This window comes from Alligator mississippiensis, chromosome 1 (genome assembly GCF_030867095.1).
Source record: "Alligator mississippiensis isolate rAllMis1 chromosome 1, rAllMis1, whole genome shotgun sequence".
NCBI classification, from domain to species: domain Eukaryota; kingdom Metazoa; phylum Chordata; order Crocodylia; family Alligatoridae; genus Alligator; species Alligator mississippiensis.
In genome coordinates, this window is record NC_081824.1 from 148331825 (window position 1) to 148344870 (window position 13046).

Genomic DNA, 13046 nt, shown 5'->3' on the forward strand with positions numbered 1-13046 from the left:
TGCCTCCCTCAGCCCTGCCTGACTAGAAATGCTGCTGCTATTGCCAGGAAGTTGGTTTGGTGGACCAGGAACCAAAGCAGGGGGGTGCAAGTGCACCAGTGCACCTTCTCTGGATCTGCCCCTGATTGCATCCAAAGCCTATTTGGCAAGCAATACGCCTGATGAGGATGAGGTACTAGGGGAGGGAAGGGTGATCCTATACATTACCAGTGGTGTGAAGGGGATTGATGGCCCCATGTTTTTCACAGTTGCCTCGTTATGCTTGCAATCTGTTTGTGGTCACTCCGCTCATCCTTTTATCCCACCAAACACAGCTGGCATAGTCATAACTGATTCAGCCAAACAATACCATGAGGAGCTGCTTAGATTAGTAACTAATAGACCAGGCTAATCTCCCATGTTAGTTTGGAGGGCCGCAGCAGAGAAAGTTAGAGTGTAATAGTAACTAACTGCAATTTTTTAACATTCACTAATTAAGTTTTTACCCCTCTCATCATTCCACCCTTCAGCAGCTTGAGGCCTTCCATATCAACCAGACAGCCTAGATTTCACCAGAATTAACCATGTGAGTCCCAACCCATCTCAACAAATATATCCACTTTAGGGTTTGGCTTGATCTGTTCTGGGTCCAGTGATCTTTAATATTTTTATTAATGACTTGGATGCAGGAACAGAAAGTTTCCTGATCAAGCTTGTAGATGCCCAAAAACTGTATGGGGTTACAGGTGTTTAGAGAATAGGATTAGAATTCACATGGATTTTAGTAAATTAGAGAAGTCGGCCACAGACAACAGAATGAAAGTCAATAAAGGTCAGGTACTATGCCTCGGGAAGAAAAAACAAATGTAGTCACAGTTGGAGATAACTGGCTAGGCAGTAGCATTCCTGAAAAAGATCCAAGGATTTTGGCAGATAACAGACTCAACATGGGCCAGAAATGTGATGCAGTTGCAAACCAAGTAAATGTAATTTTGGGATGCATCAATAGACACATGACATGTAAGTTATGGGAGGTAATGGTATCCACTCTACTCAGCACAAATTAGGCCTCCGTTGAAATATTGTGTGCAGTTCTGGCTTTGTATTATAGGCAGGATGTAAAGAAACTTGAGAGGGTCCAGAAACAAGCAACAAACGTGATAAAGGGGTTGAAATGCAAGCTATACAAGGAAAGATTGAAAAAGCTAGGTGCGTTTAGCTTGCAGAAAAGGAAACTTTGAGGGGACAACATGGTACCAGTTTTCAAATATTTGAAAGATTGCCATGAAAAAGAGGGGAGAACAACTGCTCTTTCATACCACAGAGCAAGACACAAAGCAATGGCTATAAACTGCCACAGAGCAGATTTAGATCAAATCTAGGAAGACATTCCTTACTATCAGAGCAGCAGAACAGTGGAATCTCCTTCATAAGAGCTTTTCAAGAGGGGGCCAGAGAGCTGAGATGGCTTAGGAACAGCACATCCTGACCTGTAAAGGGAGTTAGACTAGATGATTCTTGAAGTCCCTTCCAACCCAGTGATCCTATACAATATCTGGGCTGCCCACATATGGGTTGCTACCCATTGCCCAGGGGTACTGTACATGCTGCTTCTGCTGTGCAAACATCAATGCTGGAAATGAGGTGGTGGAGCCACTGTAGGGGATCCCCTACCTCTCTCAAGTTTCCCAACAACAGAAATCTAAAGAACAGCTGCAAGATGGACTTTTACCACCTCACGTCCAAGACTGATATGTGAAAGCATGCTTCCAAGCAGCACAGAACTACACATAGATAGATTTAGGTAATTCATGGCCGCCATCCATTCACAACTGCTACTGTTCTGCATATGATAGCCCCTCAAAACTTCATAGCAGCAGGGGTCTAAGAACTCAGATCTCCTAATGCAAAAGCATTAGCCTCCACCACTGAGTACATGGAAGTGAGCACGTAACAATACCCAGCTCACTATGCTATTATATATATGCTACATTTTATTTACAAGGGACCGCCTATCTATTTTAGCAAAATATTCATTTTCACACTCTCTCTTCAGAAAACTTTTTTCTAAGCTGATGTATTTCAAGGGCCAGGCTTCTTACAGATGTCAGCTTTTGGCAGGCATGTTTTATAGGTGTCATATGTTGGCAGTCAATTTCCTGGATCCTCCGTTGAGCCCTACTCTTTCAGTCAAGGAGGGTTTGGATCTCAGTGTCACTGTCATCAAACCAGTCTTGGTGTCAAGGGGTGGTCTAGCTAACGGATTTAGCACAGGCCATATGGATGATGGTTTTAAACCCCTTCAAGAGTTCTGAAATGTTGTCTTCATTTTGTGGACAGGGCAGAGAGCTTTACATGGAGACGTTGGAAATAAAAAAAAAAAAAGCAAGAATCAGTGGTGGCAAGATAAAAGCCAAGGAGATCCAGCTCTCTCTATACTGACAAACACAACTTTCATAGCTTTTCCAGGCAATGAAAGTCATCTATGGCCTAACTTCTCATGGGCCTACTTTCCTGCCATCACAGGATGGCTCAACACTCCTCAAAGAAAAAGAATTTATCCAAGCTAGAGGGAAAGAACACTTTGAGGCACTCCAGAACCGTGAGTCAACTATGATGGATACCACCATTGAGTCCATCCCCCTACACCCTGAAAAGGAACCCTCACTAACCCTCTTATCCTGGAATAAGCTTTGCATGCCATCAAGAAAACCAAGAACAACAAGGCTACTGGACCAGTTGGCATACCTGCTGAAATATACATGGCTGGTGGTGAGGAACTGGTACTGAGACTCCACAAATTTATTCTTTAAATTTGGAACAACAAAGAACTCCCTGGAGACCCAAGGAATGTCAACATCAGATTATCTTCAAGAAAGGAGTTAAGTCTGTATGTGGGAACTATTGAAGTGTTGCCCTCCTTTCCAAGCAGGGAAAATCCTCTCTTGTATCCTCCTGAACCATCTCCTACCTCTTGCTGAGGAAATCCTGCCAGAATCTCATTGTGGTTTCAGACCATCGCATAGGGCAAGTGACATGATCTTTGTTGCCCACCAAGTCCAAGAAAAGTTTTAGGAACAACATCAGGACCTGTATATGGCCATCATTGACTTTCCTGCGACCTTTGATTCATCAATTGCAAAGCCTTATGGAAAGTACTGGTCAGGTTTGGATGCTCTGAAAAGTACAGCAAGATCCTGAGGCCTCTCCAGAACCAGTTGACTGTGACTGTTCTCTGTAGCAGATCAGAGATAGATCCATTTGTCATCTGAACTGATGTCAAGCAAGAATGCCTCGTTGCCTCAACTTTATTATCAATTTTTTTGACAAGTCATCCTGGTTCTCATTAAGAGAACCGCCTTCCTTCTGGAACTAACACTAAATACCAAACAGATGGAGGGCTCTTTAGTCTGGGATGTTTGTGCTTAAAGCCCAAAGTACTCAAAACAACCATCATTGACCTTCGATATGCTAATGACTGCATCATCCTTGCGCATATTGAGGAAAGCCTCCAGATTGCGTTGGATCTCTTCAGAGAAACCTTCCAAACTTTGAGTCTCTCTCACTCAACATTGAGAAGACTAAAGTGCTCTATTAGCCTTCCCCAGGCCATGAATGTGATTCCCCTCCCTAAATTACATTGAGGAAAAGACCCCGGAGGTAATCGATCACTTCCCCTACCTTGGTAGCCACCTCTCTCAGAACACCAATGAGGAGATCCAACACAGGCTTTGGTGTGCAAATACCTCCTTTGAGAAATTGCTTTGGTGTACAATCATTGCAATCTTCAGGAAGGCAACAAGATTCAGGTCTACAATGCAGTCCCCACTCTCCTTTGTGATTGTGAAACATGGATGACCTACCATCATCATCTGAAGAGCCTGGAGAGATGTCATCAATGATGTGTCCAGAAAATCCTCCACATCAAGTGGAAAGATTACTGCACAAATGCCAGCATCGTTGCTGAAGTCAACGTTGCCAGCATTGAGTCAGTGATCCTGAAGCACCAAGTTCACTGGACTAGACATTGTGTGTGGATACTTGACTCCCAAAACAAGTGCTCTAGTCCTAGCTTAGTCATGGCCTAAGATCTTGTGGTGGCCAAAGGAAACGCTACAAGGACACATTGAAGGTATACCTCAAGACAATGGATACTGATATCAAGAGTTGGGAGGAGCTGGCTGCAGTGGTGATGCATAGGGAGTGCACGGGGGTGCATGTGGACCCCCTGAGAGCGCCAGTGCACCCCCTGACTGGCCACACTTGCCACTTAGGTGATGGGCAGGGAGGCAGGTGGGACCACTGATGCCCCCCTTGTGAGTGCCAGCCAGGGAGAGGTGCTCCTGGAAGCAGCTGCAGCGATCGGCCACCTTGCGATCAGCTGCAAGGGACCCTCCTCCCCCTTGCGGTCAGTGAGATTGGCCCTCCAGTCGCTGACTGGTCACTGGGGGGGCGGGGGAGGGGCACGTGCCCCACCCTGACTAAGGTGGCACCAGTCGCCCATGGCTGGCTGCCAACCAACTGACTCCAATGGTACTGCAACCTCAACCAAGTGGCAACCAATTATGAGGTAAAGCATCTTGCCCCTCAAAACAGAGAAGAGAAAGCAGAGGAAGGAAATGGAAATAAATCCCAGCCTATTCTTCCTTGTAGAAAGACCTGCAACTTCTGGGGACGTATCTGTGGCTCAAGGATTGGACTCTTAAATCACCTCAAGACCCATCAATGAGTCATGGTAGAGATCAACTTCAAATCGAGGGACTGCCAACAATGACATTGACAGTTACGAAGTGGTCAGAAAATAAAAGATTCACCCTCCTGCATCAATTCATGTTGGCATTTTTTGCAGTAAGTATGATTCTGTTAACACAAAAAGCCTTTCTTACATTCTGTTCTTAACACGTTTAAATTGGGTAACAGTAAACAGACACTTTAATAATACATCTTTCTTGAATTTAAAAATGAAAAATCTAGTAGACCTGAAGAATGATACATCATTTCTAAGTTATACATTATAGGATTTGTAGAGGGGTTGCATCTATGTTTTCATTTGGAGATCTTTTAAATATGAACTGGGACAAGAACCACTTGAAAAAGATCTGCTTTCAGTCTGTGTTTGTGTTTCTCTCCTGCGTGCCTTCCACCTAGTCCTTTGTGAGCCTCCTCTGCTTTGCTCCCCATTATATGCTCGATGTTGCCCCGTCATTATGTAATTTCCTTCTGTGTACTTTTATCACACATCACCTCCATCATTATTATCAGTTCCCAATTCTAGCTTCTCATTGTATCTAGCAATAAGCTGGCCATTTCTTCTTATCTTCCAAGTGTCTTACTGCTGTAATTTTCTCCCAGGAATCAGTCTTTGTAATCAAGTCCTTCTACATTTCATCTTCCTATCTTTTCCATGGTCTTCCCCATGGCCTCATGGCCTCAATACACATCCTCAGCATTCCACTCAGTTTTCTATCCTCATGCATTCTTTTAACATGTCCAAGCCACATAAGCCATATATTGCATCATTAAATCCATTATTAATGCATTGGCCTTGATGGAAGCATCAGTGTTGGCTATTGTCAAATTCAAGATACCAGAGCAATGGGTTACTTAGCTAGTTTTGTGTCTCTAGTGGGTTATGGAATAGAGAAAATCCCACACAATTTACTGATTCGTTTTGATGCACTGGGTGGGGGAGTAGTTAACTGATTGCACGATTTCACAGTGATTACACACTTAATTTATACAACACAATTTTATTTTAAAACTCTTTGTTACGTATATAACACTGCTTAGCTTTAAGAAACACCACAAACATTAAAAATACAATAATTACATATATCAGAAACAATGCTCCGAATGCACTTCCTTCCCAAACAATACTATAAGAATTAGTGTTACAAAAACAATTACAATTACAACTAAAAGTTAAATTTGAATCAATACTATTATTTTTCATATTATACTTACAATCCTAGAATTCCGAGAAGCCAGATACCAAAATATGGTTTCATTCCTCAGTAGTACAATTTAATGGGTTGGCCTCAGTAGTACGGTTCAATGAAATGGGCTCGCCTCAGCAATACGATTCAATAGGCTGGCTTCAGCAGTGATAGGACTAAGTCCCCTTCCTTCAGTCCCTTTCAGGTGCTCTGCGGCTTCAGCGTGAACTAAGAGATTCGTGTTCACGGAGAGGGTGTTTCAGGTGATCAGTCTGACCCGGGCTATACTTGCGATTTTTCCTTCGTTGTTCTACAAGTATAGTCACCTCCAAATTGGGACAGTAAGTTACAGTTTTTATTGAGTGAGCTGCCGTCAGTGGTCTCCTCCTACTCAATCTGTCATTACCCCCAAATTTGGGCTCGGATCTTACTCAACAGATTCTTTTGCCTTTGTTGAGCATTTTAAATTACCTTTGGGAAACTTCCATATCACTGCAAATGCCCTTTTCTTACCAATCTGGTTAAAAGGCCTTAGGGTTTGATCTCTCGGAATTCAGGATATTTGCTCGCTTTGTAAAAGGTTTCTAAAGATGAAATTTAAATTAAGACTTTAAGCAAAGTCAGGACCTTTTGCACGTAGTCCCCAAAACAATGAACTAGATAAGGAGATAAATCTTATCTTCTTCCTGAAACTGGCTAATGGGCAACCTTTACAAACATTCAAACTATTTCATTCAATATGACATTTTGATATGTAATTCTACATTCTTACTAACATTTCGCAGCATTGGTCATTGCCAACAAAGATTGTTTTGGTTACTTCATTTGGCCACTTCTAGGAAGCTAGGGCTACCGCCATATTTATTTAGTATTACATTTCATTAAAAAGAATGGCTCTCAAATGCCCATGCATGTATGTACTGTATTAGATAGAAGTCGACCCTCACAAAGTGGACATAGAAATACTTTTGGGCATTTAAAAATCTTCCTCAAGCTAATGCAGTACAGAGATTTTGGAGAACTTTGAGATGAGAACCAAAACGCAACATGACTGCAGTGGTCTAGAGCAAGACAAGTGCAGACATAGGGCAAAATTGCAACAGGACTGACTCAGAACAGCAGGGCTAGGGTGAACCTTCTACACTATTTGCACTTACACTGGCACTATCACACTGATTCAGCTCCCTAATATAGATGAGGCTTCTTATCTCAGAGAGTTCAGTATTTTTTTAACCTATTCTCTCAGAGCATGTCAAATGCAGACTTTTTTTATTGTCTTGCTATGATATGACAACAGTCCAACTTCAGAATTATTTATCCAGCTGTTAGTATGTGAATATGGATACCCACTTCTTCTGAAAGTTATGCCTAATACTAGCATGAGTGTCATGTGCCTCCCAAGGCTGAGGGGGCATGGCAACCGCCTGCAGGCGGTGGCGGCAGTGGCAGCAGCAGGGGCATGGCAGTGGTGAGCAGGGAGCTTCTGCAGGTGGCTGTAGTGGTATCAAGGGCTGGCCAAGTGGGGAGCTCCCACAGATGGTCTCAGCAGTGTCAGTGGGGGAGGAGGGGGGCAGGTGGCAAGCACCCCCTATGCATCGCCCATGAATCCCAGACTTTCCAAGTTGGTGCAGCATACCAAAGGCAGATTCTAGATTCAAACTAGCTTTGTTAGACTGGAATTTACACAGGGTGGTACAGGCACCTGCCAGGCCTGGCACCACCCAGGGCCACCTGCAGCCAGCTTGCCAGCTGGTCCCATAGCAGCTGGCTGCAGATGACTTCCAGCAGCCTTCCTGGACACTGCAGCTGCTGGCTGGCATTGCCTCACCATGTGCTTGGCAGTCCTGAGCTGTGCCCCTATGCTGGGCACTGTCTGCAGCTTCCTAGGCCTAGCTAGCAACACTGGGAGTGCCATGCAGAGGCCCACTGATCCATCGAGGGAGCCATGTTGGCACCCTCCTCAATGCTGCATACTGCCACCCAGGGCTGCAACTTGTCTCAGGAGGAGACTCTGGACCTGAGTGTGCTGTGGGGTGAGGCTGAGCTCCTTATGCAGTTTGCATGGGGCAGGCGCTCCAATGCCCACATTTACGAGGGACTGTCAGGCCACATGTGGGAGTGCGGGCATGACCAGTCAGTTCACTGGTGCTGCATAAAGGTCAAGGCCTTGTGGACACAGTGGGTCACCATCACTGACCACAACCACCAGTCAGGGGCTGTCTGCAAGTCCATGCCCTTTATACGACAACTGGACCACAACCTTGTGCCCCAGGAATCTGGCTGCAGCCATGCTATCTATTCAAGCACAGGTGGCCTGCCTGAGCCTCCTCTGTGGCCTGGCACCTGCAGTGACACATCACCGAGGGAGGGCCCTTTGATCAACCAGGAGCCCATCCCACTGAGCTCCCCATCCCCAATGTTGTCCGGCAGCTCTGGCCAGTGCCTGCCCCACCAGCTCCATGGGCTCAGCTCTGCCCATGAGGCCAGGCCGGCCATGCCACCACCAGCAGCTCCAGGTCCTCCCTGGAGGGGGTCCATGCCCAAGCAGCCAGATGCCGTGCCCCTGTGCCCCAGGACTCCACCAGCAGCTGTATGCCCTCACCACCAGAGACCACCAACCCAGGCTGCTGGGCACGCCAGCCTTTCTTACATAGTAAGCTCCACACAGCGGGGGAAAGAGGGGGCCCTTCCTGGCCCCAGCCCTGAAAGAAAAAAAAAATATATATATATAGCAGAAGAGAAAAGGAGCTACTCTAACTGATGGCAGCTAACTCCCATGCCTAAGAGACTGCAAGCAAGCTGAAACAGCTGAAAGTATCTTGCCTCTTTGTTCTTCTTTCCAGTCCTGACATGAACCATATGCCAGAGTGAGGCAGACTGACATGGAAACTTGGTCTATTCATTTAAAGTTATTTGAAAATTTACTTTTGTTGCAGGACTTCTTAACTGGCCAATTGTGGCCACATGATGTCCTCCAGCAGTGCAAGGGCTAAGAAATGTACTGTCTGATATAGCATAGTCTTACTCCCACTTGATCTAAACTTAGGATCCTGCAGGTTGCTTCCATGAGGAACAGAAATGTCTTTTATGCAGTCTTGTTTACAAAATATTTACAATTAGGTTTCCTTAAACACTGTGCAAATCAGATAACAGACCACAGTTTGTTTCTTCATAGTTCCAAACCTCCATCTCCAGCACTTAGTCCAAAAAGCTTGCTCTCAGGTTTTATAGTCATACTACTAGTGGGGTACACTTTTGTGGCTGAGTCCAGAGCTTCTTTGCTGCCTTATCTGTGTCCTTCTGTGGTGTTTCTCCTGATCTCTCTCACACAAGTGCACCCCTACCTCCCCCACTAAAATTACACTTGGTGAAAACTCATGTCACATACATTCCTGAGCAGCCTCACACATGCCCATTTTGGAGGCTGCTTTTGTTTCAGCAACCTGGTTCTATGAAGAAGCCTTCTTACAGCTGTCTTAAAGAAAGAGTGGTAGTTACAGATCCTAGTTTCAAACAGCTTTAACCAAACCTGTAATAATACTGAATAGTGCAGGCCCAAGGATATCAGAATTGTTGCTGTGTTCCACCTGCAGAAAACAGGAGGAAGTAAATGTACCCTGTAGCAAACATTCAGGAAGGGAGTATAGAATAACAGCATCTACACACATAGCCACTGGATGTCACTGATGCCTCATAGAAACACAAGGATACATGCACATTTTTGTAAATAAATTTGCTTGCAAGACTAAAGTCTAGAAGAGAAGTATTTCTAGGTGCTGGGGATGGCTACAGGGGAGCAGGGTTAAAGTAATGTGCAGTAAACATTGATCAAGTTGGGACTGGTGAGTTGTTCTGAACTCTGGTACCTCAGACATACCAAAAACTCAAGTAAGTAAGTCTAGGGCACTCCTGCCAATGCTAAACTGCAAAGAGCTTTCATGCAACCTCTGGTTATTAGGTATGTACATAACCCAGTTGGGAATTAAAAACCAGAAGTTCTGTATATAGTTACACATGATGTGTGCATAATATCTATCCCACTACCACCACCATGGGAACAGAAGTAATGGATGTGACTCATTTGTTCCATTGTTGTCTAAACTGGTTAAAAGAGAAAAATGCACACTGAAGGCTCTTAGCTATATTTGCAGTCTAAAAGGGTAATGTATACTTCAGAAGCAGTTAACTTACTCCTTGCTGGGAATATTGATCTGTATTTACGCTGTCTCTGAGGATGGTTCAAGGAGCCAGTATTCTAAATGGCTACTCCTTAAAGATGGCTCATATTGTAAATAGCATTATTACTGTACTATTGTTATTATTTTTGTATTACAGCAGCGTCCACAACATGGTAGATGTTCTGCAGGCAGACAGTAAGGAGTAGTTTTGTCCCAAAGAACTTAGAATCAATCAACACAGACATAAGGGATTATATAACCAAGATGCTCTGGGTGATTAGTCCACATTTTGTAAAATATATTTGCCTACCCACACCCATACATGCAAACCCTGCCTCTACTATACCTAGCTATTAATTATTTTTTTGTTCTGCCACTATTTGGATTATTAATGTATTCTTTCTGTTTTGTAATAAGTGCCAATTCTCATTTCTTTTCTTTGCCTTTCTTTTTGCTTTTAGATTAATTTTTGTCTATTCATTAAATCTCAGACACAAATCTAGGCAAAAACTAGTATATAGGCAATTTATCTACTAGTGCTCTTTCATGGGATTCAGAGAAAATATTTTAAAATTATCCCATATTAACAAAATTATTATATCAACACATTTACTATGACAGACCAATTTAACTATCAGTTGTAGTGGCATACCCCTGTTGACTTCAAATAGACTGTACTAATTTAACAAGCAATATTTTGATAACTAATATGCATTACAGGACAGAAAGGCACAGCTGAACCTAATATAAAACAATTGAGGCAAAGGCAGACAAATAGAAAGATAAATGTTTTTAGGTTTAAAGAACGGAGAGGTTAGAGATATCATGCTATCATTTTGTTCAGTATTTATAGTGTTCAGTATATTCGATGTGTTATCCTCCAAGCAGAGTAAGACTTGTATATTTAAAGTGAACTTCAAATCTGAAATTTAAAACTGGAAGCTGTTGCAAATATGCTGGATTCAGTTTTCCTGATCCCATGCATTCAAAGATCATAAACTAGGTTGGAAATATTATGAAATCACTCTAAACACTATAGGTGTGTCCACACGTGCTTGCAGCAGCTCAAATAGCAGCAGTACAAATTTGTGCCAGAGATTTGTGTCTCAGCCCATGTGCTTCCGGTTGCTTCAGGGCATGTTCCAGGAGCGCGACCTGCACCGCTTTTTTCCAGCGTGTTTTTTTTTTGGATACTGGGATTTCCTGGTATCAAACTTAGAGTACATGCTGCAAATATACAGTGCAGGGAACAATGTTTTTGTTCCTAGCATGCCTCCTGTGGTATCTCAAACTGCTTTGAGACGCCGCAACAGGTATGTGCTTGCTCATTTGGGCACGGCCCATGAAGTTGGGGGGAGGGGGTGTGGGGAGAAGAACAGTACATTTTGTGTATTTTCTATTTGCTTTCAGCTCTCTGAGCCTTGCTTGTGCTTTCCTCCACAACCACGAGAACTAGAAACTCTTAAAATAAATGAACACTGCAATTGTCACAAAATAATCCCCAGACTCCAGAAATCAGGGCTTCAAGTATCAGTCCACATATTATGCTACTCATGAAATGTAAAGAGCAGGCAACATTATGAATGCCTCCAAAGAGCAAGGCCAACAAGAGAGGTGGGACCCACTATGGATGCAGCGCCAGATTATAAGGCTGTTTCGGTGCTTAACTCACTCCAGTTGAAATAAATGAAAGTTAGGCATCTGGGGTATGTCTCTGGAGAGAGCCCAGGAGTGCTATTGAAAAATAGGCCATGCTCACTCCATGCGCACTCAAGTACACAATTAAGCAGTTTAGAAGCCAGTGGGCACGTCTACATGTGTATTAATGTACTGTAATTACTGCATATTGTTAGCACTTGTAATAACAGGTACAAACTTATTGTGCTGTAACCAAAGCAACTGCTCAACAGCACTGTTGTACATCTTTTATGTATGTGATTTTAATGCACACTAGACTAATTCTACTGTGCATTAGTGCATTTGCACGGCTTTTGCCATGATGAGCTAATGTGTAGTAGAATTAGTTTATTGCACTTCTAGCATCTCATATAGATGTGCCCAGTTTGGAGTAGCCCTGGGGATAAGCCCAGCTCCACACTCAGGCTCTCCTAACAGAGGCTATGCCTATGACCCCTCTGAGATGCTCAGGCCCAATCCCAGGCTGCTTACACTACCTAATTTACTGATGCTAATGAGCAGAGCTTATTCCTCAGCAGTGCTTGCATGACCATGCAGGAGATGATACAGATACAACCTAAATATCTTTAAAAAAACCCCCTGACCTTCAGGACTCCCCATTTTTTCCCCCTCTCTCTCAGGTTCTTTAGCTTTGTAGATTACTGACTCTTCAAGGAATAACTCAGCACATACTATGCTGGAGATGTTACCAGCACTTTGGAACCCCACAGTGGTCTGATGTTTAAATGCCAGCTCTGATGCTAACTTCCTCTGTGGTTTGAAACCATTTTATGAACCACTTTTTACCTGTTTCCCTAACTATAAATACAGACTGGATTAACTGAAAACTTAAAAAGACACAGAAAAAAATATTATCCATAACTCAATTTCGGTTTGGTTAAAGCTTCATCTGAAAGTTTGGGACAATTTGCATTTTGGTTTAGTAAATACTTGTATTTTATCTGAATTAATTTAACTGATTCATACTAGAAACCTGTACGCCTGCATTCAGTTTTCTTCTAAGAAGAGTTTTTCCTCCTTTTGCAGATGGAAAGTAACAATAAACACCATCTGTTGTAAATTAAGTTACTCTCTTAGCAACCAGTTAGACCAGGCTCCTGTTCAACCTCCTGTTTTCTGTGCTTAAGTACCCACTGGCAGTTCAGTCCACAGCAGAATGAGTGATCAGAAATGGAATGGAAATAAGGTTTGTACTGATAACAAAGGCTTTGCAAGTGTTTTACTCTTCCCATCTCCCAAAGCATTAGCAAACAAC